This window comes from Malaya genurostris, chromosome 1, assembly GCF_030247185.1.
Source record: "Malaya genurostris strain Urasoe2022 chromosome 1, Malgen_1.1, whole genome shotgun sequence".
NCBI classification, from domain to species: Eukaryota; Metazoa; Arthropoda; class Insecta; order Diptera; family Culicidae; genus Malaya; species Malaya genurostris.
Window position 1 is genome coordinate 160,275,125 of NC_080570.1, and position 26,308 is coordinate 160,301,432.

At 36.5% G+C, this 26,308-nt stretch overlaps 1 protein-coding gene across 2 annotated transcripts in view; it reads right to left on the reverse strand.

Moving 5' to 3' along the window:
• LOC131426486 (uncharacterized) overlaps positions 1-26,308 on the reverse strand; it is a 570,323-nt gene extending 544,015 nt beyond the window's left edge. The window contains exons 1-2 of one of the 2 annotated variants that reach the window (XM_058589253.1): positions 26,101-26,308; positions 25,265-25,559 (exon numbers count right to left, since the gene is read on the reverse strand). The gene's annotated coding sequence lies outside the window, so the exon portion shown is untranslated. Of the gene's footprint in view, positions 1-25,264; positions 25,724-26,100 lie in introns of those variants that run through there. The other variant, XM_058589255.1, reaches the window with a different exon arrangement.

The following is a 26,308-nucleotide window of genomic DNA, read 5'->3' on the forward strand; positions in this document are numbered from 1 at the left end:
TTCCTATTTTGGAGCGAATTTCTCTCAAATCAGAATTGGAGTTTTTTTGTGAATCAGCTTTAAAATTTCAATACCAATTTTTTCAGTGTTTTTTTTATCAAATCAAACAAATTTCGCGCCACATCGTAATCCGAGTTGGTGGCGTCCTCTCCGATTTTAATGCAATCGGAATGTAAACTTTGTCACAAAAAGCCACTTTGCATGATTCGTTTTATTCTCCAAAATTGATCTAGACTGTCTTTTGAAAAGGGCCAAACTTTTTTCCCAATTATTTTCAAAAAATTGCTATCGAATAATGACATATCCTACAAAACAATGTTGTTCTAGTGATTTATCCAAAATCTGTCATTTTTGAAAATAAAATGCCGAAAAAACTCCATATCGAATACTACACTGAAAAAGTATTGAATAAAAAATTTAAAGTTAATTTACTAAAAACGCTGTTCTGGATTTTGAAGAGATTTTGTTCCAAAAAAATAACAAAACCTAAAAAATGTGCTGTACTGGTTATTTATCCATAATAAGTAAAGTTTTCGAATACTGATAAATCTAAATACACTAAAAAAATAAATAAAATTTAAAAAATTAGGTCCATTTACAAAAACGCTGTTTTTGATTTTTATGAAATGTTGACCTAAAAATATATGTTGTACTTGTGATTTATTCAAAATCAATCAAGTTTTTGAATGAAAATACTGAAAAAATTCTAATCAAGTCCTACACTGAAAAAAATCGATTTAAAAAATTGAAAAACTGATTTACAAAAAACTCTGTTTTTGGTTTTGATAAAATTTTGTCCACAAAAAGATGACAAAACCTACAGAAATGTGTTGTAATAGTGGTTCACCGGAATTCAGTTAAATGTTTGAATAAAAATAACGAAAGAAAATCCAAATCGAGTTCTACACTGAAAAAAATTGTAATAAATTATTTAAAGTTGAGTTTTTTGATTTGGATGAAATTTGGTCCCAAAAAAATAACAAATCCTAAAAATATGTGTTGTACTAGTGGTTTACCCAAAATTAGTCAAATTTTTGAATAAACATACTCGAAAAAATCCAAAACGAAAAAATGATTAAATTAAAAAAATTTAAGTCGATTACCAAAAAGCAAAGAAACGTTTTTGATTTGGATAAAATTTTGTCCAAAAAAAATCAAAACCTACAAAAATGTGTTGATGTGCAAATCGAGTCCAACAGTGAGAAAAGAAAATTTCATTAAGAAATTTAAAGTCGATTTACAAAAAAAAAACGCTGTTTCTAAATTTTTATGGAATTTCGCCCCAAATATAACCTACAAAAATGTGCTCTACTAGTGATTTATCCAAAATCAGTCAAGAATTTGAACAAAAATACTGCAAAAAAATTCAAAAGAGAATCCAACACTGAAAAAATTTTGAATTAAAAAATTGAAAGTCAATTTACTAAAAACGCTGTTTTTGATTTTGAAGAGATTTTGTTCCAATAAAATAACAAAACCAGCAAAAACTTGCTGTACTGGTGATTTACCCAAAATCAGTCAAATTTTTGAATACTGATGAAACTAAATACACTCAAAAAATAAATTGAATTAAAAAATTAATTAAAGTTTCAAAAACGCTGTTTTTGATTTTTTCGAAATTTTGACCCAAAAAGAGGACAAAACCTAAAAAAAATGTTGTACTAGTGATTTCACCAAAATCAGTCAATTTTTTGAATAAAAAAAATAATGAAAAAATCCAAATCGAGTACTACACTGAAAAAAGTCGATTTAGAAAAAATGCTGCTTTTGTTTTTAATGAAATTTTGTCCCAAAATAATTGACAAAACCTACAAAAATGTGTTGTACTAGTGATTCACCCCAAATCAGTCAAGTTTTCGAATAAAAATACTGAGAAATCCAAATAAACTGCAAAAAAAAATTAAAATAAAATTAAAGTCGATTTACAACAAACAATACTTTTGATTTTGGTAAAATTTTGTCCGAAAAAAATATTACAAAAATGTGTTGTACCAGTGATTTACTCAAAATCAGTCAAGATTTTTAATAAATGTAGTGAATAAATTCAAATCGAGTCCCACACTGAAAAAAAAAACAAATGAATTAAAAAATTTAAAGTCGATTTACAAAAACCACTGTTTTTGATTTCGAAGAAATTTTGTCCCAAAAAGATGACAAAACTTACTAAAATGTGTTGTACTGACCACAAGTCAAGGTATTGAATAAAAATACTAAGAGAAAAAATTGAACTCCAGTTCCACACTGAAAAAAAATTGAACTCAGAAATTTATGTTAGATTTATGAAAAAAACTCTGTTTTTGATTTTTTGAAATTATGTCCCAAAAAAAATAACAAAACCTGCAAGAATATGTTTTACTAGTAATTCACTCAAAATCAGTCAAGCTTTTAAGTAAAAATATAAAAAAAAAAATCAAAATCGACTCCTACAATGAAAAAAAATGAATTAAATTTAAAGTCGATTTACAAAAAACACTGTTTTTGATTTTGATGAAATTTACTCAAATGTGTTGTACTAGTTGATTCTGTCAAGCTTTTGAGTAAAAGTACTGAAAAAGTCCAAATCGAACTAGTTTTACACTGAAAAAAAATTGAATTGAAATATTTAGTCAAAAAAATTTGAGCTATTGAATTCAATATTTAAGTACGATTTAGTGATTTTACCAAAACCAATCCAAATCGATTTTGATAACATTTTTATACAAAGATAGTTCCATATTAACTGTTCATACATACATACAAAAATCTAATGAAACTCAATTTGTGAGGAATTTTATCAAAAAAACTTAAAACCAACTTTTTCGGATTATTTTGTAATTATTGAGAAATTTTTTTCAGTTTATATTTTTTTTAGAGTGCCCAATCGATTCCCTACAACTTCTTTCTGAACGCCATTTTTGTACAATTAACGGTTTCCGAGTTACAACGAGTTGAAAAAGGCAATTTTGGTGAAATGCAAAAATACATCTGCCCTTTCTAAAAACCAGTCGTGAGTCGGATTGACCTCTCCATCGGTTCGAAACTTATGGTTTGCCATACTGAAGCCATGTGCAAAGTTTCATCCAAATCGGAGAAGGTCGAGTCTGATGATCTGCTAAGCATTTCTGGAATTGCTCATTGGAAAAAAAAAACTTCTCTCAAATCTAAAATGGTTTTTTTTTGTTGTAAAACGACAATAAATTTTCAAAACCGACTTTTTCCAGTGTAGAATTTGATAAATCAGATTTCGCGCCAATTCGTGTTCGGAATTTGGCAGCACCCTTTCGAATTTCAATTAAACCTTATGGGAATGTAGATTTTGTCGCAAAAAGACACTTTGCATACCAAGGTTTTTTTTTCAAAAAATCATCAAGACTGTCTTTTCAAGAGGGCCCAAGTTTGAAAAAAAAAATTTAAAATGATTTTAGTGTTCTTTCAGTTTAGTTTAGTTTTCGATAAATAAACACTAAAAATTAGTTGGGACAAGCCCAAGTTTGAAAAAAAAAATTTAAAATGATTTTAGTGTTCTTTCAGTTTAGTTTAGTTTTCGATAAATAAACACTAAAAATTAGTTGGGACAAGTAAAATTTTTAGTTAGAAAAACTTTGTTTTCCGTGAAGGGCTCATTCGCAGTGTATGAACGGAATGTAATTATCGATCTTGGGTCGCAATTTCATCAAAATTAAAAACAGGGTTTTTGTTGTACATCAACTTTAATTTTGTTTATTTTATTGCAGATCTGTTGTGATTTCAATATTTTATTCGAAAAATAAATAATTATGTGAAACTTTCTGGTCGAATTAGTAATTTTTTGACTTTGATAAAATATGACAAAAAGTTTGTCTCTTTTCAAAAGACAGTATGCAAAAAGACTTCTTGTGACAAAGTTTATATTTCCAAAAAGTTTCATTAAAATTTCAGTGGATTCTGCCAACACCGAGCACTGATTCGTCGTAAAATTTGTTTAACACTCCTAATACCAAGATTAAGAAAGTTACGCGGAGCACCAAGCTTCAAAAAACGTTGGAACGGTAACTTTGAGCTATCATAGCTCAGTTGTTACTTGACCAATTTCGATAAATTTTACACCCTCGAATTTTGTGAAGTTTGTAGATTATTTCGAGTATGCCATTATTGACGATCGCTTAGGAAAAACTAATGAAAACCTGATTTTTCCTGTTCCAAGTTTTTTTTTCAAGCTCGAAATATGCCCTATCTGCATTCATGCGGCACCTGCATCGCAAATAGGACATTGAGATCTTCAACTTTACCGAGTCATAGCTTTGTTATTAGCCAACCGATTTATTTGTTCACCATTGGAAAGGTACTACTTCTAGAAATAAAATGCACTGAAAAAAATGAAAAATAGAGTTGTCTACCCAAAGTTATAACGGAAACTGTAGATAGATGACCTCCGAAAAGGTGAGACTTTTTACAATGATCGTAAATATCTCGAATTTCAAAGCGATGACCTATATATTTTTACACATCATTCGATTGCTAGTGGTACCAGCTACAATTTTCGCCCAACTACCATGCTTGCACTATCAAAAGAAAACCTTAAAAATTCGATGAATTTATAAATATATATGAATTTTTCTTTTTTTTTCACACGTTTGTATATAACTCAAAAATTAAAGCGATGACAGGTCGTCAAATGGTGAGATAACTAAGTCCTCACAAGTCCCTATCTCATGCCTCCCCGAGCGTCTATGATGACATTTGGTCAATAGAACGGCGTCGACTGGGTGCTATCGCCTTCTGCGTTAGTAGCAGAATGAGAGGGTGCGAAATGGCTTGTAGGTTGAAGCCCATCCTAAAATGCAGTGTTTATCATAGTATATTACAACATATAATTGTGTTGTTTATTACATCATGTATTATTATTATTTTTATTATTATTATTAATATTAATATTAATATTATTATTATTATTATTATTATTATTATTATTATTATTATTATTATTATTATTATTATTATTATTATTATTATTATTATTATTATTATTATTATTATTATTATTATTATTATTATTATTATTATTATTATTATTATTATTATTATTATTATTAGAAGAGCGTAACTTACACTGCGACATTACCTGTTATATTGTATCATAGCATATTATTTCATATATTATCGTCTTACACTATTTTATGTTATTAAATACTATGTTGTATGGTATTATACTGCATTGCATTATATCATATTATATTGTATTATATTATAATATATTTTATTATATTATATTATATTATATTGTGTTCTATTATATTATGTTTCATTGTATTGCATTATGTTGTATTATATTATATTATATTATAGGGTTTATTATGAGTAGTACTACGTACCTCTGCGCAAAATATAAATTTGTTTTCCTTATAAGTTATCATTTTTAAAGTAACTTTCAATTAAATATCAAGGTCGTCACAAGGTGAGCTTGGTCCTCACTGGTTCCTGTTTCATGCCTACCCGTGTGTCTGTGGTGACAAAAGGTCGATGGAATGCGTTGATGGCAGAATGAGAGGATGAGAAATGACATATAAATTCAAGTAATATAATATCATAGCATATCGCAACATATCATTTTATTTATTCTATTATTTATTATATAATTCATTGTACTATATTATATTGTTTTTTATTGTTATTTTCATAATTATATTTATTGTTATTATTATTAATTTGTCATCAATAATAATAACATATATTATTTTTATAGATGTGGATATTATTATTGTTATTAGAAGAGAAATATTCTACTTCCTGCAGTATTGCGAAGATAGAAGAGCATAACTGACACTCTACATTAACTGTTATTTTATATCATGTTTTATAATATATTATATTATATTGTATGACATTGTATTATATTATTTTGTAATCTATTATATCATTTTATGTTATATTAATTTCATTACACTATGTTTCATTGTATTTATCAATATAAAACATTTTGCACGGGGGCGTAAAGGGGAGGGAGCATCAGGGCATCGGACGAATTGATGACTGGACGAGGGATTGTGGATAGCCAGCCCAAGTCACTTGAAGGAAACTTGTTTCCTTCTGAAGGTTTGAAATGAGTCTGACGCGCCCTTCTCAAACAAACCATCAGGCGGGTTCAAGCATGTATAGCGATATGCTTCATCCATGCACTGGATATTATGGTTGGAAGAGCATCTTTTATTCCCGCGGAATACGAGTAAGTGACTCTACTTACGTATCCGCCCAACCCTTTTTGTTCGCTTTTCGGTAACAGCTATAGTAAGAAGGTGAATGGATGAGTCATATCGGGGCTACTGTAAGTCTACCCGCATCCACTGGCAAGTCCTTGAACTGATGGTGGCTTCACTTCACATCACATCACATCACAACTCAAAAATTAAAACGATGACATGTACATTTTTCTACTCCAAAATATTGGAATCATAACCAGAAACAATGTAGGTCATCGCTTTGAATATCGAGATATTTACGATAATTATAAATAGTCTCACCTTTTCTGAGGACATCTATCTACAATTTTCATTATAACTTTGGGTAGACAACCCTATTTTCGTTTTTTTTCAGTGCATTTTATTTCTGGAAGTAATACCTTTCCAATGGTGCACAAATTTCGAAAATCGGCTGACTAACAACAAAGTTATGACTCGGTAAAGTTGAAGTGTTCAATATTTTCTAAGCGACGTTTATGCCAAAAGGAAAGAAAATTGGAAAGCAGATAGGGCAGATGGGGCGCGTGAAAAAAAAAACCTGGCACGGGAAAAATCAAATTTTCATTGGTTTTCCTTTACCAATCGTTTGCTACAAAGCTTTTGAATCAATCTACGAACTTCACAAAATTCGAAGGTGTAAAATTTATTGAGATTCGTTCAAAAACAGCTGAGCTATGACAGCTCGAAATTGCCGTTCCAACTTTTTTTGATGCTTGGTATTTGGAGTGTTAATCAAATTCTACACTGAAACAAATCGGTTGTAAAAATTTTAAATCAATTTACAAAAAAAAAACATTTTTTATTTGAGTGAAATTTGTCCCAAGATAGGTAATTGTTCCTGTTCCTTATGAAATGTCAAGATATTGCAACTTGCAAGATGGGAGCTTTGAAGAAGTTTCTAAATAAGATTTTTTCTTGTCTGGCACTGATATCTTAAAATCTGAGAGTGCTGCCAACTCCGAATACGATATGGAGCGAAATTCGTCTCATCAACAAACGAAAAGACGCATCAGTTTTTTTGAAAATAACAGCCAATGGCATCGCTAGGCTTATGTTAATCAATCAACAATCATTTATATGTGTCACTGAAGATATGAGAACATACAGAAAAAAACCTCGGCTCATTGTTTCCCCATGTTTGTTCAAGCAGAGATGAGATATATTAAATTACCGAGCGTTGCCTGAAACCACCGGAAGTTCGAAAACGAAACACGTGAAACAAATCTGTTGTCTGCTCAAGCTTCATCCGGTGAAGGGTTTATTGCAATCACGATTTTATTACAGACACACGGCAATCGTATAATCAATTCTTTTGTACAATGTTTCTTCGACATTCTCCCCCCGTACAAAGTTTGAATTACGGTCGGGTAAAAAAAATGCTTCATTTAATTCCTTGTAAAACGAGAATTAATTTACATTTAGTGTTGTCCTCGCCGGAATAAAACTGAGAAAAAAACAGGAATTCCCGTGAAGAGATATAAAAAACAGGACAAACACAAAGAGAAGCGCCATTAAAATGGGCCAAGAATTCAATTAGTTTGCACACATACTCAACTTCCTCAAACGAACCAGTGAAAAAAAAAACCTTTTTCAAGCCGTAAAGCAGAGCTGAAAGCCCGAATGTAATGAAATTTCGAATGCACAAATGTGATGACCTGGTTTTTTCAGGAAGTCTTCAACGTTGCTTCGCTAACTGTCAAACTAAATGAATGTCACGCCACGGCACACTCGGATCGCACACACTGTAATGAGTTCTTTTATTATACCGCTGTTAATTCACTCTCACTTTTCTTTTCACTCGGCTTTTTTCACTAAATAAAGAAAACTCTCTTCTACATAGTTCAACAAAAATAGTTCATTTATATTTATTCTTCTGTTGTATTTAATTCAATCATCAACTTAATCAAACTAGACTTCTCTCCTCGCTATCCCATCCAACTTCTCTTTTTTTCCTCTCCTATCTCCTACCCCGGTAGAGTGGAAAACCAACTAGGGGTGCCACAACACATTCTATTACCGGAAGCAAAGCTTGACAAGTGCGGTTTCCACAGCCTACTTACAAATGCTTACTAATCTAATTTGGAATAATATTGCAGGGTGGTCGATTTGTTGCAACCGCGATTTCACAACGCTCATATTCTACCGTATTATGATTGATTGTTTACCGGTTCACCGAATCTCCGGCTCGCCAATCAGTTCGATACAATAAAAAGAAAAACCGCTCGACCAGTTGGACACAAATTGGAAAACAATTACACCCCATAAGTGGCCGCCTTCTCAGTGGAACGCTTGGAAGCACTTGTCCGCGCTCGAAGGTTGCCGTGGTTCTTTCCTCCTCCTCCTCCTCCTTCTCCTTCTCCTCGGAAAATTGCACTGAACCGATTTTCTTCCAAGAATCAAGTTCAACTTTCACAAGCACCATCATCATCATCATCCGCCGAAGGGGTTGCGAAGGCAGTCAAGCAGGGTCGATGATTATGGCCAATCAATGTCGTTTGTCGATTTCATCCATAATGTCTCCGTCGACTTGAATGAGACAGGCAAGCGAGCGAAACCAGTTCGAAACCATCGATTGGTACCATCTTCCGTGCCGCGGTGTGTGTGTGTGTGTGGTAAGCGGCGAGTTGTGGCGCCCGAGCCCGTTAACCGCACCGCACCACACAACTCACCGATCGGGCAGTGCGACGGAATGAAGATGTCAGTGATCCGCAGCCGAAAAGTGATAGTGAAATCGATTCGAGAAAATTATTTGACGTACTTCAGCACGCCATTGAAGACGGCCTTGCTGAATACGAAAAACAAAACGGATCTTTCGACACCGAAGGCGATGCAACCGGCGGCCTGGCGGTTCGCACAAAATCAATAACAATGACTCAAAATAAACACTGTTTGATTTACACTGCTCGAATTGCGTATCTTCGACTGTTTATCCAGCAATTAGTACACTTTTCGAAGGTTGTTTAGCGGTTTGGCGATAATTAGGCGAGTTTGTGGTTAGGACCAATTCAACTTTTTTAGATTTTCCTCACGTTTCGTCTTTGACTCGTCCATTAGCCGCTCAAACTTTTTTTTCTCTCGGATCATTAGTTAAGAAATTGAGCTTCGGTGAAGTTCAATTAAAATGTTTCACAAAATAAATTTTCACGTCTGTTTAGCGGTTTGAGATGAACTACTGTGTTACATCAGCAGTTAAACTTGTTATGCTTTGCCCTGATCAGTCGAAGACGAATAAAAAAAAAAGGCGGGTGGGTAATGTCAGAGACATTACATGTCGTGAATACGACTTACTTTACTATGGGATGCCTTTTCAAAATTTACACTCTGAGAGAGTGATAAGTTTTTGATCATGAATATCTCTTGTTGTATCTAACGAATCAACATAATTTTTGCTACATGCCATCGGAAATATGATCACAATTTTATGATAAGATTTTCAGTTGTGTGACACAATTTCAAACAATTCAAAATTAAAATTTTCTGAAACGTTTGGTATAAACGAGTATCAAAGAGGATAATTCATAAAGCGCGTTTGCCTTTCTCGTATTTTTAAAGCTCATAGCTCAGTGATCTGTGAAAGGATTTATATAATCTAACTATCAATAGAATCGAAATTTTTCAACTTCAACGTGTAAAGAAAAAGCATTGAAGTATTTCAATAGTACACTATTGAAAAACCTGTCTCATTTGACCCATGTCAACACCAGCCAATCAGCACGCGTTCTGAGGAAGAGAACAAAATATCTGCTGCTGTACAACAAATCGTTCGAGAAAAATGTTCCGAAAAGTGTTGAGTATCGTAGTGAGTTCCTCAAATTGGTCCTTCTGAATGCTAGAAACGAATCCCTACAGCATAGTTTCTTTCAATAAATTATGCAAATCCGAAATGAAATAATCGACATTCAAATTCTGTATGCGGCTATTTGTGAGCAGATGTATTTTGTGCAGATGCAGATGTATTTTGTGCCGTTTGCAAAGCTAGTTTCGCTACCGACAAGAGCGATTATGTCACAGCTGCCAGTCATTTGCATGGATGAAAAAGCAACGGTGGAGAGCATTACACAAAATCAGCCGTTCTAATGGCTCTAAAAGTTTTCTAAAAAACTATTAGGGTTTCTTGCTCGCAAATCGAAGGTAAATATCCTCAGTTTAGTGCAAATCTAGAACAGTTTGATTTGATTTTTGCACTTTTCGTTGTGTGAAATTCACAGTAATCTAGATCAAGTGAAGCCTTCTTTATTTTTGCGAAAAATGTGAAAAAAGGGAATGCTTGCATAATTCATACAATTGATCAACTAATTGATATTCGGAAGTGTTGAGGAACATGTCAGTTGTTTTCGTATTCACGACATCCAGTTATGTCTCTGACATTACCCACCCGCCTTTTTTACAACAGTTATAGTCGAATAATGACAAATCCTACAAAAAATGTGCTGCACTAATGATTTCCCAAAAGTAGTCAAGTTTTCGAATGAAAATACACTGAGATCTTTTTCTACGAAGTTTTATTTTACGGTGCTTTTTTTACGCAGATTTCCGAAGTACCCCATTTTACGAGGATTTCAAAATTTACGCGTTTTTTTATGTTATGCGTTTATTTTACGTTTCGCATTCAGCTTAGCATTAGCAGATTATGTTGAACAGCTAATGCCACCTCGTGGTTCAACACAATCCACTAAGCAGACGTTAAGTATTTGCTGTTTACAAAGCAATTATTTGCACCGAAGAGCAATGTCTATCATGACGTGCCGAAAGAGCAAAACAAATTGACAGCATACTGGCCATCAACAGATTGTAGTCATTCAGGGGTTTTAGTACCCCATGTGTACCGGTTTGTGCTAAAGTGCAATTTTCTTGTTTTGTCTTAGAAATGCATGAAACGTCAAGAATTTTTTTTTTTATGTAAATTCTCCAACACTCGATTTTTTTTCAAAAAAGTTTTTTTTAGATTACACCAGATCTTGACGTTTCCTAAGACATTTGGCATCCAAAATAATTTTTCGATTTCAATTCGTCTCAAAATCGAGATAACACCAGATTTATTAGGATCAAAAATGTTCTCAATAGATTTGTGTTCTTTTTTGCATGGATTTCCGAAGTTACGCGGTTTATTTTGTTGCGGTACGTATCCCCGCGTAAATAAAGACTTTAGTGTACTGAATAAACTCCAAATCCTATACAGAGAAAAAAATCAATTTTCAAAATCAAGAATCGATTTACGAAAAAACGGCCCAAGATTTGTGAATATATTTTCTACCAATTGTTGATACATGGCGAGATGGACACCTTTGAAGAAAAACAGATTTTCTATCAAATTTTTTTTCTGGTCCAGGCTGTTATATTTTGCAAATATCATACCAACAGCTATAGAGTATTCTGTAAAATCCCCACACAAATTGAGTTACATTGAATTCTTGGATGATTATGATTTTCAGTGTAGTTTAGTTTTCGATAAAAAGACACTAATCAGTTAGGACAGAAAAAAGTTTTTGTTAGAGAATCTTTTTTTTTTGTTTGAAAGTGTCTGTCATGCAACGATGGGTTTGGGAAAAAAAATCATCAAAATCAAAAATAATGTTTTCTTGTAAATTGATTAAAATTTTTGAAATCATTTTTTTTCCAGTGTAGGACTCTATTTGGAATTTTTTCGGTATTTTTATTCGAAATTTTGATTGATTTTGGTAAAATTACTAATGCAACACATTTTGGTAGTATACTTATACTCAGCTTCGACTTGTTAGTACATAACAGTTTATGTTGAACTGTTATGCCACCCAGCAGTTCAACATAAATCGCTCAGTAGGCATGAAGTTTTTGCTACACGTAAATAATTATTTCAGTTTCTACTGCCACTGGTTCGATGGTTAGAGTCACAAGTTTGTTAGACTTGTTTGCGTCAAAGCTGGACTAATGGAACTTGGAATAAATAAATTTGCTGCTAGTTCAATCCAAGATGCATTATTAGTAATCTGAAAACTAAATACAGTTACTTAATTAGGCTGCATGAAGAAATTACAAGTTCACTCCACCTTTTGAGTTTTCTCGAGCATGTGCAGGCTTTTCTGCAATCGTTTCAGCTGCTTTTGTACAAGATTTCCGAGATTTTTCAATGGTTGTTGTTTATATAGAGAGAGTTCTTTATTTACGAGATCCCAATACCACTCGATAGATCGCAAATCTGGGCATTTAGTTGGATTCGCCTCTTTCAGTACAACGTAGACTCCATTCGCGTTATGCCATTCCAGAACATCATTGGCATAGTAACAAGATGCCAAATCAGCCCAGAATGGCGAGGGAGGCGTCATGGATGCGTAGAAATGGTAACAATCATTTCTTTCGTCATTCTTCACGGTATATTTACTTGTTTACCGTTCCGGTAGTGATAAAGCATTGACTTGTGAGACCACAGCTGCATATTGACTGCCAAACCAAATATTTTTTCAGGAATTTTTCGTCCTGAAATGCTCTTCTACGTCATTCTGTTGCATGCCAGTATAAAAAGACATTCCGGGAAGTTGCTAAAGGTCTTCTAGCAAATAAGTCTCATCGTTAATTATTAAGTAGAAAAACTTCGTCAAACATTCACAATACAATTTGCTGCCCCGCGTTTTTGCTGTCACATTCTGTTAATCACCACAATTCGGCCCAGTTTTCACCTTGAACGACTTCATACTTTGCCGGTGCTTGAAAGTATGCACGAAAGTTGGAGACATTTTCAAGTTGAGTCAAAAGTTGCGTGTCGAAAATAGAGAACCAAAAATTGTGAAAATCGAGGTAAGAATCGAGAGTCATAAGTCGAGAGGCAAGAATCATGAGTCGAGAATCGTAAGAGAATCTAGAGCTAAGTTTAGAACATTTTGAAAATCAAGAAGAGATTTTAGATACGAAAATCGACAGTCGAGAATCAGCGATTAAGTGTAAATCGTCAAATGTCGACAGCTAAAAATCAAGAGTCAATCAAGAATAAGGATTAGAATGCAAGAATCAAGGATCAAGTGAGAATCAATAATCAATGGTCGAGAGCCAGGAATGGAGAATCCGAGAGACATGAATTGAACATCAGAGTCAAGAATCGAGCGTCAAGACTCGAAGGAGATTCGTCGAACATTGATATCAAGATGCGAGTAAGAAACAATCGAGAGTCGAAAAGGATGAGTCGAGAGCCAAAAGTGAACAATCCGAATTGGACGTTGAGAGTCAAGAATCGGTAATCAAGATTATGTCACAATGGAGATTCGTCTCCGAATCGGAAGTTCAAGCCGAAAGTCTAAATTCAAGACGCTAGTAAGAATCGAAAATCAACTGTCGAGAGTAGAGAGATTAATCTCTCTGAAGAATCCGACAGACAAGAATTGAACGTTGAGAGTCAAGAATCGAGAGTCAAACATTGAAGGAGATTCGTCTCCTAATCTAAAGTTCAATTCAATAATCAAGAGTCAATTCTAGAATAAAGACGCGAGAAGGAATCAATAATCAACAGTCGAGAAAAACGAGTCGAGAGCCACGAATGAAGAGTCCGAAAGACAAGAATTGAACGTTGAGAGTCAAGAATCGAAAGTCTAGAGTCAAGAATCTAGAAAGTCTAGTTGAAAGTCTAGAGTCAAGTCTCGAAGGGGATTCGTCTCCTAATCGAAAGTTCAAGTCAAGAATCTAGAGTCAATCAAAAATGAGGATTAGAATGAACGAAGCAAGTAAGAATCAATAATCAACGATCGGGAGTCGAAAGCCAAGAATGAAGAATCAAGAATCGTCAGAGTCAAGAATCGAAAGACAAGTCTTGTAGGAGATCCATTTCTTAATAGAAAGAGCTTAAATCAAGAATTAAAAATAAATTCTATAATAAGGAGTTTGATTGCTAATATCTAGACGGGAGTACGAACCGATAATCAACGTTCGAGCGTCGAGAAAAACAAATCGAGAGCCACGAATGATGACCCTGAGGGACTAGAATTGAATGTTGAGAGTCAAGAGTCAAATTTCGAAGGAGATTCGTCCCCTAATTGAGAGTTTAAGTCAAGAATCAACAGCCAATTCTAAAATCAGGAGAACTAAGACGCAGGTAAGAAACAATAATCAACGGACGAGAGTCAAGAGTCAAATTTTGAGGGAGATTTGCCTCCTAATCGAAAGTTGAAGTCAAGAATCAAGAGTAAGAATCAATAATTAACGGTCCTAGAGTCGAGAAGAACTAGTCGAAATTCAGAAATGAAGAACACAAGAATTGAACTGTGAAAGTAAAAAATCGGGAGTGAAGAGTAAATGCTCTTAATCGAAAGTGAAGAGTGAATGCTCTTAATCGAAGAGACGAAAGTTCAGAACCAGGAGTCAAGAACCAACAGTCGAGCGTTAAAAAACAGGAACCTAGAGTTCATCGGTTTATGTGTGATACACGTGCCCATGCCTAAACCTAGTCCTTATTGTGTGCTGATGGAACGATACACCTCGTGCCCACGGAACACTTTTACGACATACGTGAATTCGGTTTTTCATAAAAACTTTTTTCACAGCAGCCCCGAAATCAATGTTAGAAGAACACATTCCTGACACCTGACTAAGACAGACTTAGGCGGATAAATTACCAATCGATCGGATGTGGAAAGACTTCCACGTGGTGCGAAGATCACTCTACAAACAAAAAAATTAAGTTAGAAAGTAGAAACAACCGGCACCAGTTAAATATGCTCTTCGTTGTCGCCACTCGTGCTCGAGTATCAGTGTGAAAACTGTTTTGAATTTATGGTGAAATTCAAAACTAACAGCTTTTCTTTTTTTCCTGAGTGCGGGTGAAACCGTTGTTGTTGTTATTGTTATTGTGGTTATTGCAAGCAAATCGTAAAGCCCCATAGAAAGTCCACTCCATTCCACCACCTAACGCATTCGGAATCGGAATCGCAATCGTTCGAGTGTTCGGCTGCGGTAGATCTTGAAAAAATGAGTAGCCATTCTCGCTGCACCGTCGATGGTGATTTCATGATCGATAGTGGATCCGTAGTGGAGAAACAAAAACAAAATTTGGTATTTTTTTCCGTTTGTTGCGCACTTATCGTGGCCCAGAAGCATCGGATCTCGACTCGGAGGGTTTGCGAATTGAAATTAAAAATTCTTCGCTTTAAAACAACATAAACGGTGGAAATATACTTTCCAAAAACCGGTGGGCCTTCTGGCGGGTGTCCTTTTGGCTTTCCCGGAGTCTAACTGGGCCATCGAACGAAAAAAAAAAAGGTCATCGTTTTTGATGGACACCCGGCGGCGGCCTTCGCCAATTACCGGAATTAGAGAGGTGTCGGTTTTCCAAAATAGCCTTCGCTGCTAGTTTGGTACGGTTATTTAGTTTTTTTCTTTTCAATTTCACTCGGCCAAGAGGGGGTCCGTTTCGAACGGTTGTTGCTCCCACTTGGCTGGCTGCTGCCTCTTCGGATACCAACAACAACCGCCCAGTAATTTCTCGCTTGGGTACCATTTCGCTTTGTGGTTTATGTTTATGAGCATTTTGGAGTTCACTTTACACAAGTGTGTATTAATTACTTGCCGACAGTTCGCACTGCCAATGGTGCGCGATGGTGCAACCGAAAAGTGGTTACGATGATGATTTACCGCACACCAGCCGACCACCGGACCGTGCCGGAGGAACCACCAGGAACCAGATATCAGGCAGGCAGCTCAGCAGCGGGTAGCACGAGGATGGCCGGCCGTGTTGTACAACATTTTCCTCGGTTACAAGGAAAATGCGTTCCACATGTTGCACACGCCAGTTCGCACGGTCGATATCCGTGATATTGCTTGCTTGCGTACTTGTTTTGCAAATATCGATGATTTCCTTGCACCAACCAACCAACCAACCAACCAACCGGGGCTGGTTGGCGATCATCGCGCTTCCTGAACTCGAACAACGCACGTTTAAGCAAACAAAAAGGCGAATTTCGCGCTGCTTTCGGTCACGCTTTCCTCACCGCAGTTCGAGGACTCGCATTTTCGCATCGCAGTAAGCCATGGCGACGAAAGTGTTCCCAGCCGTTTCCATGAGCTGGAAACAAAAACTCGCAACCATCGTCTAGGTAGCCGTTAACGCCCGTTTGAACGTCCGTTTGATCTGTGGCGTCGCTCGGTGCCACTGAACCGACAATGTATTGGTTTCGTAGGTAGGTAGGTAGGCTGCAATGTTTATGTTTACGAATACACCTTTTTTTTTCTTCTTGTTGTTGATGTTATTATTGGCTAGCCTCTCCATCCTCCATCCTCTCTTCTTCTTCTTCTTCTGCTTTGGCCAGTGTGTGAGGTACACGAGTAGCTCCGTTTTGGATGGTGTTGCCTCCACCACGTTTTGTTTTTACGGTTCCAGCTTCTCTCCTATTCTTTTGCGATGTCTTTCATGGTTACCAATTTCTTTCACTTCCTTCCATGGTTTGCCAATTTATGAACCAGTGTCAATTTGTGAAAATTAAACACTGATCCATTGGAGGTCATTTGCGAGAATTTAGAAACAAAAATAAATTACCATGGAGATCGTCCTCGGGGGTGGGGTGCCGAATTCAAATCACTCTCGAAAGCCACTCGAAAGGCTCAGAACCCTTTTCCTCCAATCTGGTGAGTGGGTTTTTTTTTTCTTCTGTTTGTTTCTTCCACCACCACTTCAAATGGTAATGATCGTGATGGTTCACCTCAGCCCTCGAGTACCTGCTTCCTTCGGCTGGCTGGTACGGTCCATGGACACCGTGAATGGAAAGGTTCTGATGCCGACGACTGGTTATGAATTCGAACTCAATTTTCCTCATCCTGTGTTGTTGTGCGTGGTGTTTCTGTTTGACCTCTTTGTTTCTTTTAATCCACGATGGTCCATCCGTAATGGAAAGTTCACTCCCGTGGCATCATAATTCACGTTTTCCTTCTGGTTCGATCCATATGCGCTAATGCCTCTTACTTTTGTAGTACGGACTCGAATGTCTGCGAAGAATGATTCAACTTTGATTGGTTCTATTATCCAGTCTTTTTTTTAAAGCATCCGATTATCCAACGTTCGACTCCGAGCTCCGGCCAGTTTCGCAAGTGCTAGAAGAGGTCGGTATTGGCAACGGCCCACTTGAGATTCGGTCGGTTGGTAGGTACGTAGTGGGAGGATGGTCGATGGAAAAGCGGAAGAAAACATGTACCCGGTCTGGGCAAACTGGTTTTCACTGCGGTCGGACCTCCACGGAATCAAACAAACAACTTGATGCGCGTTACTCGTTCCGTTCGTGTGTGTGTACCTTTGGAAAGCCAACGCACGTGAGTGCGATTAGCTTGGGTTGGTTTGTTTTCTTTTTAAGTTTTATTGCTACATTTTTTTATTTGGACGAGTTTTGGGGACTGTAACGCTTGCTCGTGAATTGGGTCGCGTTATGACCGATTGTGCCATTGCCAAATATGAACTGTTTTCAAAAACAAGTACTCTAAACGTGGTGATGAGCAATTACGTGATCGATTGATTATATTCGTCATTTTGGAGGGAACGGCACGGGACGGATATCGCTATCGGGTGAATGACATGGCCAGTTTTCTGTAACTTTGACAAAAAAAATAGAAGATTAATAGGTTTTAATTTCCAAAAAACAAGATTTTAGGAGAATTGCGATTTTATTTCAATTTGCGAACTAGAGTAGAATCAACCAGTTTGTGTTGAGCTGCTGGTTGGCATACCAATTTAACATGAACTGTTATTCACTGAGTTGGAGACAAACCGCAAATTGTGATGAAAAAAATCAAGAAATTGGTTACATTAGTAGCACGAAATCAAATTAATTTTCTATTGAAAACTATTAACGTAGGGCTGCACGACTATTGAGCCGAGCTGAAGTAGACCGCCCGAAGTTACACTTCGTGATTGACCGAGTGAGTGAAAATGCACAATTAAACAAGAAAACGATGCTTGGAAGTAGCTTACATTATCACTATGCACATTCTTATTTCGTTTCGTGCCGTACCAAAGCTATTCGATACGAAATAAAAATCTCTTCAGCATCAGTGATGTAAAGTGTATATGGAAATTTGTAAAAATCTTGGTGAAACTACTCAAAACTGATCGGTTCAGCCATCTCCAAGAAAATTGAGCAGAGAGAAAAGATGTGCATTCTGTCGGTTGCGTTACTTATACTATTATATCTCAGGAACCGGAATTTGATGATCAATGATTCAGTAGTAGTCATCAAATGAGCCTAAGCTTGTTAAAATCGATTGAGTCAATGAGCGCAGAAAAAATGTGCATTTTGTCAGTTGCATCAGTTATACCATTACATCTCAGGAATCGGAAGCCAGAGCGAGTTGATCTTCGAACTAGTTCAGTGACTCAGTAGTAGCTCTCAAACCAGCCTTATGGAACTCGATTCAGCCATTTCTGATGTAATTGAACGGAGAAAAATCTTCGAAAGGTTTACTCACACAGACATTTTCCGGTCTCGTCGAGCTGAGTCGAATGATATATAGCACTAGGAGTCTCCGATCAGCGCTTCTATTACCTTTCCATAGAGAAAGGTTGAACGTTTTCCAAATATCTGAATTTCTTGGCGCCCTAGGCGGCCGCCCATTTTGCCTACGCCTTTATCCGGCCCTGTTCATCGTCATAATCAGTTCTCCGTGCAATATTTCGGTTGTAATTGTATTACTTTTCGATTGAGTTTCTATTACACCATTAAAAATATTGTCAATAAGCCCGGTATTGACAATACTATTGTCTCGTCTAAGGACCGCTATATTTTACGGTTATGAATTGGAAATGTACTGGTTGATCTGCACAGCACGTAAAAATCATGTTAGTTTACGTCTCGATAGATGCACATAAAAGGAGCGTCGTAATTTATCTAAATTTACATCCCAAAAGATGTAAACATGTGTCATGTCAGTAATTCTATAGCAAATTTAACAGAATTTGACATTAAAGCAGACACAAAGCTCACATTTAAATGTTAAGCGATGTGATATCATGTCTTCACTCCCAAAAATACAGCATTTTTAGAGTGTGTACTATCGATTCCGTTCACAGTTATCTGTCAATAAACTACCGTATTTCAGTAAATCCTAGAAAAATATTACGGAACATACGTTTTTATTTTACTGACATGATCTGATAACTTTGAAATGTCATTACATTTTCCCAATTCAATGAAAGATTTCCCATTTTTACCTTTTTTATAAATATAAAAAGGTATAGAATTCGCTCAAACTTTAAAAAAATTTCCGAGGCCGAGCTGAGCCGAGTGTCATATACCAATCGATTCAGCTCGCCGAACTGAGCAAATGTCCGTGGTCGAGATCTCAGAGATGGCTGGACCGATTTTGATCAAACTAGTCGCAAATGGAAGGTCTCTCCATCACCCTGAACGCTATTGAATGGTTTCGAGATCGGATGTTTACTTTTTGAGTTATACAAAGTTTTATGTCAAAATTTTCAGTTTTTTGACAGTATCTGTCACAATTGACCTTGAAAACAGAATATGTTTCCAGGTTTAGATTCCGCACGGTAATAGCTGTCCAATAAGTCATAGATTATTTAAATCCGTTCATTTTTAACGGAGCTATCGATATTTTTGTGTAAGCGACTTTTCGCCTTATTCCAGTAGTAGGAGTTTTGAGCTCTGTATGACAAAGCAAAGCTTGGGAGCTACGTGAAACACTTTTTTTATACGGTTACATACAATTGTTTCTAAGTACCAAAAAGACTGTGTACAGCATCCTTTTTCAATACTTTTTGCCTTGGACCAATTTTAGCACGGTTCGTTTTTGGCAACATAATCGTTCAAATATGACATATGTAAACCAGATGATGACAGTTGAAAGCAATTTCACAATTATGTCGATTTCAACTATTTACAGCAATAAATGCTGTAAGAGCATAACACCCATATACCATTCGAATCAGTTCGTCGAGATCAGTAAATGCGTATGTGACAAATAATTTCACTCAATTTTCTCGGAGATGGCTTAACCGTTTTCTTCAAACTCACATTCATATGAAAAGTGGTATACTCACAAACAAGTGTAACTCATTTTTCTCGTAGATGGCTGATAATGGCTAAGATTCAAATGAAAGAATCCTATAAAACATCTTGCTTTTTAGTCAGATCCGACTTTAGAAGATACAGGGTGATTAGTATAAAAATGTCCATTTCACATAAATTAATCAGGTTTCAGAGGCGGACAGAGTCTAAAACTTTATTTATTTATTATTTTCTTTATATTTTCTTATAGTATAACATTTCAAGAATATTCTGTAACATTTTCAAGCCTATTGGAAAGAGACTCTCGAAGTTATGGACCTTTATCTATGGCTATCTCATTCTGTGCAGAAGCAAGAGTCTACTTCGATTGACTTCAAAACTTGACCAAACATGCTTGAAATGTTTCATTATAATAAATCATAAGACAAAATATGATTTTTTGAACACTCCCTGGAGTAAAAAATTGCTTCCGTTGATTTTATGGACAAGAAAACTTTAAACGCGTTTTTCTCGAAAGCAGGTTTAGAAAGTCCGTGTCCATCGTCGTTCAAAAACTACTGCACCAATTTTCTTCAAATTTAGCACACACTTTCTACATATAAAAACCAGACCCCAACGTTTTCCTTTTCATTGTTTGTTACTTTGGGGAGGTTTAACAGCTACAAAATGGCGGATTTTTTCGTGAAAAATTGTAGTTTTCACTTTGAACAACCACCAAAAATTTAAGAAATTAAAAAAAAAATCAAACAAAAACGTTGGGGTCTAGAAAAACTTTTTCTCTAACTATGCTGCGTTCATTTGTTCACTTCTGATTAGTCTGCGCTGAGATACAGTGGACACCGCAAATCATGATTTTTAGGACGCGTCCTCAAAAATACCATTTCACCAACTTATTTCTCAAAAATTATCAACGAAAAAATTACAAATTGTTGTTCAAATAATGCTTTTTATCATGCAAAACATTGGAATTTAGACCCAATGTTTAGACCCTAAAGTTTGTGCTAAAGTGCACACGACTATTTTAAATTGGTGTCCATAACGGTGTCGATTATTACATACATGCGTTATTTTTTTGTGACAGTTCGGCTGAAAAGTTCGTATCGTTTAATAGAAACACACATTTTTTGGCCAAAATTCGTTTTTATTATTCAACATAATTGCCGATACAGCGATTATAGCTTTTTTTTTTTTGGTTTTCATCGACTTGTGACACGGTGCATTGTCTTGATGAAACAAAACTTTTTTCTTTTTCAAATGAGGCCGTTTTTTTGAAATTTCGTCCTTCAAACGCTCTAATAACGCTATATAATAGTCACTGTTGATGGTTTTTCCCTTTTCAAAGTAGTCGATGAAAATTATACCATGCGAATCCCAAAATACAGACGCCATAACCTTACCGGCCGATTGTTGAGTCTTTCCACGCTTTGGGTTCGGTTCATCGCGTGCAGTCCACTCAGTTGACTGTCGATTGGACTCCGGAGTGAAGTGATGGAGCCATGTTTCGTCCATTGTTATATATCGACGAGAAAAATCGGTTTTATTTCGATATAACAGCTCCAAACACTGCTCAGAATCATCAATTTGTTGTTGTTTTTTATCGATTGTGAGCTCACGCGGCACCCATTTTGCACAAAGCTTTCTCATATCCAAATATTCGTGAATAATATGTCCAACACGTTCCTTTGATATCTTTAGGGCGTCAGCTATCTCGATCAACTTCACTTTACGGTCATTGAAAATCGTTTTGTGGATTTTTTTCACGTTTTCATCGGTAACAGCCTCTTTTGGACGTCCGTTGCGTTCATCGTCTTCGGTGCTCATATGACCAGTACGAAATTTTGCAAACCACTTACGAATTGTTGCTTCGCCCGGTGCAGAGTCGGGATAACACTCATCAAGCCATTTTTTGGTATCGGCGGCACTTTTTTTCATCAAAAAGTAGTGTTTCATCAACACACGAAATTCCTTTTTTTCCATTTTTTTCACAATAACAAAAGTAGCTTTACTCAAAATGCAATATCTCACAAACTAATAATCAGACAGCTGTCAAATTTATACACGTATCTATTGAAGGTTGGTACTAACTGAAAATGTTATAGATTTAATACTAGTGGCGCCCTCTCATAGAAACGATACGAACTTTTCAGCCGATCTGTTAAGTTATATATCTTACGAAGCGTTACATTTCTGCAAGTAATGGGTATTACGAGGCGTAACATGTCATTTTTTGGTAAATTATAGGCGTTACTTTTTTACATGTTTCAAGTGTAACGAGATGTTTTGTGTAAGTTTTTGGTGTTACAAAGCGTTACATTTTTGTATGTTACAGGTGTTACGAAGCGTTACAAGCGTTACATTTTTGTTCGCTATAGGTGTTACGAACCGTTAAACGAGTTACTTGTTTGGAGGTCAGGTGTCGCATTTCATGCGTTACTTTTTTGTAAGTTTTTGGTGTTACGAAGCGTTAATTTTTTTGTATGTTTTAGTTATTACGAAACGTTACATGTGTTCTTTATTTGTAAGTTACGAAGCGTTAAGTGCGTTACATTTTTGTATGTTCTAGGTGTTAGAAAGCGTTACATTCGTTACTTCCTTGTAGGTTATACGTATTACAAGGTACTGATGTTTACAAATTGCAATGTCGGTGAAACTGATTGATCAGGTGTAAATACACTCTCAAATCAGGAAAGGTTTGAATGCATCTAAATTTCTCTAACTTTTACACAGGTGTCACTTTCAAACTGAAAGTGTGAGATGTGTGTTTCTGGAAGAGAACGGTTCACGTAGACCATTTCATACAATCACACCAAGTATTTCTTTACGAAATACATGTAGCTCATGTTCCCTGGATGCGTGTTCAACACTAGAAAGCCCAAAGCTTAGTAAAGACACAAATTGATCAACAGCAGTCAAAATGATTGTAAAAAAAAACTGTGACAAAATAACTAAAAGCTAGTGCAGTGTGCCTTAGTGCATATATCGTTAAATAAAGAGTTAGAAAAGATCACAGAATTTTAAGCAATCCTTTTCCCCTAGAAAGTCCTCTTTTGACGCTATCCATGAAGCAACTCTTCGAAGGATTGAAAATGTTGATCTGCCAGGCCGTGTGCCATCGAACGGAATAGGTGGAAGTCAGAAGGGGCGACATCTGGGGAATACGGCGTGTGGGGCAAGACTTCCAATTTCGGCGTTTCCAGGTACTTTTTAACCACTTTTGCGACGTGAGGCCGAGCATTGTCGTGTTGGAGGATGACTTTGTCATGTCGCTCTTGATATTGTTGCCGCTTTTCTTTTAGCGCTGCTCCCACCAAATACAAATCATAACCTTGGCGCCGTGAATAATCGGTTTTGCCTTCGACGAAGTAGCATGCCTGGGCTTTTCCCATGGTTTTCTGCGATTAGGATTATCGTATCGAACCCACTTTTCATCACCGGTTACGATTCGATGTAAAAACCCCTTACGATTTTGTCTTTGAAGCAGTTGCTCACATTCAATTAGACGGCGCTCGATGTCCCTCGGTTTCAACTCGTACGGCACCCAGTTTTCTTCTTTCTGAATCATGCCCAGGGCCTTGAGACGTTTTGAAATGGCTTGCTGACTCACTCCCAATAATTCGGAAAGCTCTTCTTGGGCTTGGCACGAATCTTCATCAAGCAATGCTTCTAGTTGTTCAACTTTGAAGGTTTTTTCTCTTCCACCACCATGTTTGTCTTCGACATCGAAATCACCATTTTTAAGACGTTGAAACCATTCCCGATACGTTCTTTTACTCAGAGCAGCATCACCGTAAGTTTCTAAGAGCATTCGATGCGCTTCAGCTGCATTTTTTTCGAATTGTAACAGAAAAGTTAAACTTTAAAGGCATTATCATCTATGTATTTTGGCCAGCCTCAACCGGTACAGTCACCTATCGGGACACGGCGGAAGCAAAGTTGTACACCTGATAGGAAAGCAGGGCCAAGACCGAAGCGGATACAATGCGAAATTTTCCAAAGTTTCATCGACGAGGACATTCAAGACACCGAAGCAGTTGTTAGGATGACAAAATACCAATACGACAGACGCACGACTCAATGATTGACTGGTTACCGGGTGAAGCGCACACTTCCTACCCAAGTGACAAACTCTCTGGCGAACTTGCAATAGAAGTTATTCGTATCTTTCGTTGCAAATTGATAACCGTAAAGGAATCTGTCGCTTGGGTTACATGCTGGAGGATTTCCTCCTTCGTTACTAGTGTTCATTTGGGCACCATAGCCTAGTTTATGGAAAGTGTGGAGTGGTAGATGTTCATAATCTGATCACTAATTGTATTGGTTACGTCAAAAGTATGAAATAGTTTCGGAAATTTATTATTATTCTAGAAAACTCTTTCTTTATTTTGCATTTCAAATTAAATTAGACTGAATTTTTATTTGAGTGTAGAAGTACTGAATATTCCTGGTAAAGTCTTTGGCTGAGTATGAATTCTTGTAATGCAAGAATTTATCTCTGAACAAATAATTCAACTATTCATATCATGAAAACTGCCATTGACACGACTTTTGAAAACCCATAACTATGAGTGACAAAGTTGAAGCTTGATAATCACCATCGGAAAAAAAATCACCTGAGCAAAACTTTTCATGTAAGCGAAATATTTCGGAGTCCGATGCGAGCGCCTACTGCGATTCTTCTCCCTAGACAACTGAGAATCAACAATCGATGTATCCAGAAATTTGTCAGAGAATTTTATATTTTGAAAATCAAACCCCCTGGACCAGCACCCCGACGCTACAGTTTAAATATCGTTCGACGCAAACAAACACCTCCCGCATTTAAAGCGGCACCCAAATAAACACAATCATTTCCTACCGCTAATGCGGGCAGGATTGATCGATCGACAGCCCAATTGATTCTTGACGTGGTGGTTGAAACAAAAAAGAGCAACACATACTCCGTCTCTCACTCCACCATTCAACCGTAAAACTGCACTTAACCAATCCCATTTTGTTGCCTTTCCCATACACGTTTTTTCCCTCCTCCCCGACCTTTTGCTTGTAGCACCCGAACACCCACCGAGAGACAAACCTACAAACTGTTGAAAACAGTTGAAACTGACTAACCTTTAACGTTTCGTGTTGCCTTTCAACTTCGCACCTAGGCAGCCGAGAGAACTGCTCCAAAACTGTGCGACTTTAATCCAATTATACCAAGGGGAAGCTCCTTTCACAGCACGTGCAACCGATCAATTCTTCAGACTTTTTATTCAAACAAATTTTCTCACTAATCTTAACACACACACACACACTTCACCCACTTTGTCTTTATTTTCGCACGCTTTGACACAACGAACTCTGTCGACTCTTCTTTCTTCTCTATCCTCCCGTTTATTTTATTTTTTTCGAACTGACTGAGGCGCTAAAACGAACACATTACTTTTCTCTTACGACTGACTCTCTGCTGCCACACCAACGGCTGATTTTTCCCTTTTCACATTCAAACGAAAGAACTCTTCAGTAAAGCACTAAACTTTAATTACTTTCATCTGCTAATTATTCCGATTTTCTCCTCCACATCCGAACGCAGCGAAAAACGGTAATCCAGGCTTACTGCGATAAACCGATAGCCGACATCGGTGAGTTGTTTTTTTGCCTTTCTCTATAGAAAGGTATTAGAATTGCTGGAAAAACCGACTTTCGAACGGAGCCTCGGAGACCCATAGTGTTATATACCATTCGACTCAGCTCGACGAGATCGGAAAATGTCTGTGTGTGTGTGTGTGTGTGTATGTGTGTGTGTGTGTGTATGTGTGTGTGTATGTGTGTGTGTATGTGTGTGCACTTTTCGAAGATATTTGAACGCGCTCAATTTTCTCAGAGATGGCTCAACCGATTTTTGTTTGTTTTTCAAACTGCGCAGCGAGCGGAGAAATTCAGACCCTTTCACTCGTTTTGTTTACCGACTGCAACCGGAGTAATTTTTCGAACGATCGATCATCCGTCAGAACACGAACCCGATCACGGAACGCGCTAATTGAATGAACAGTCACTACCTTCACGTTATTGCACAGCGAAAACAAAAATGATAACCACAAAATTTAAACTGACAACTTCAAAAACAAAAATTGAAAAAATCGAAAAACTAACTACCGACTTCCAACCCGTTTG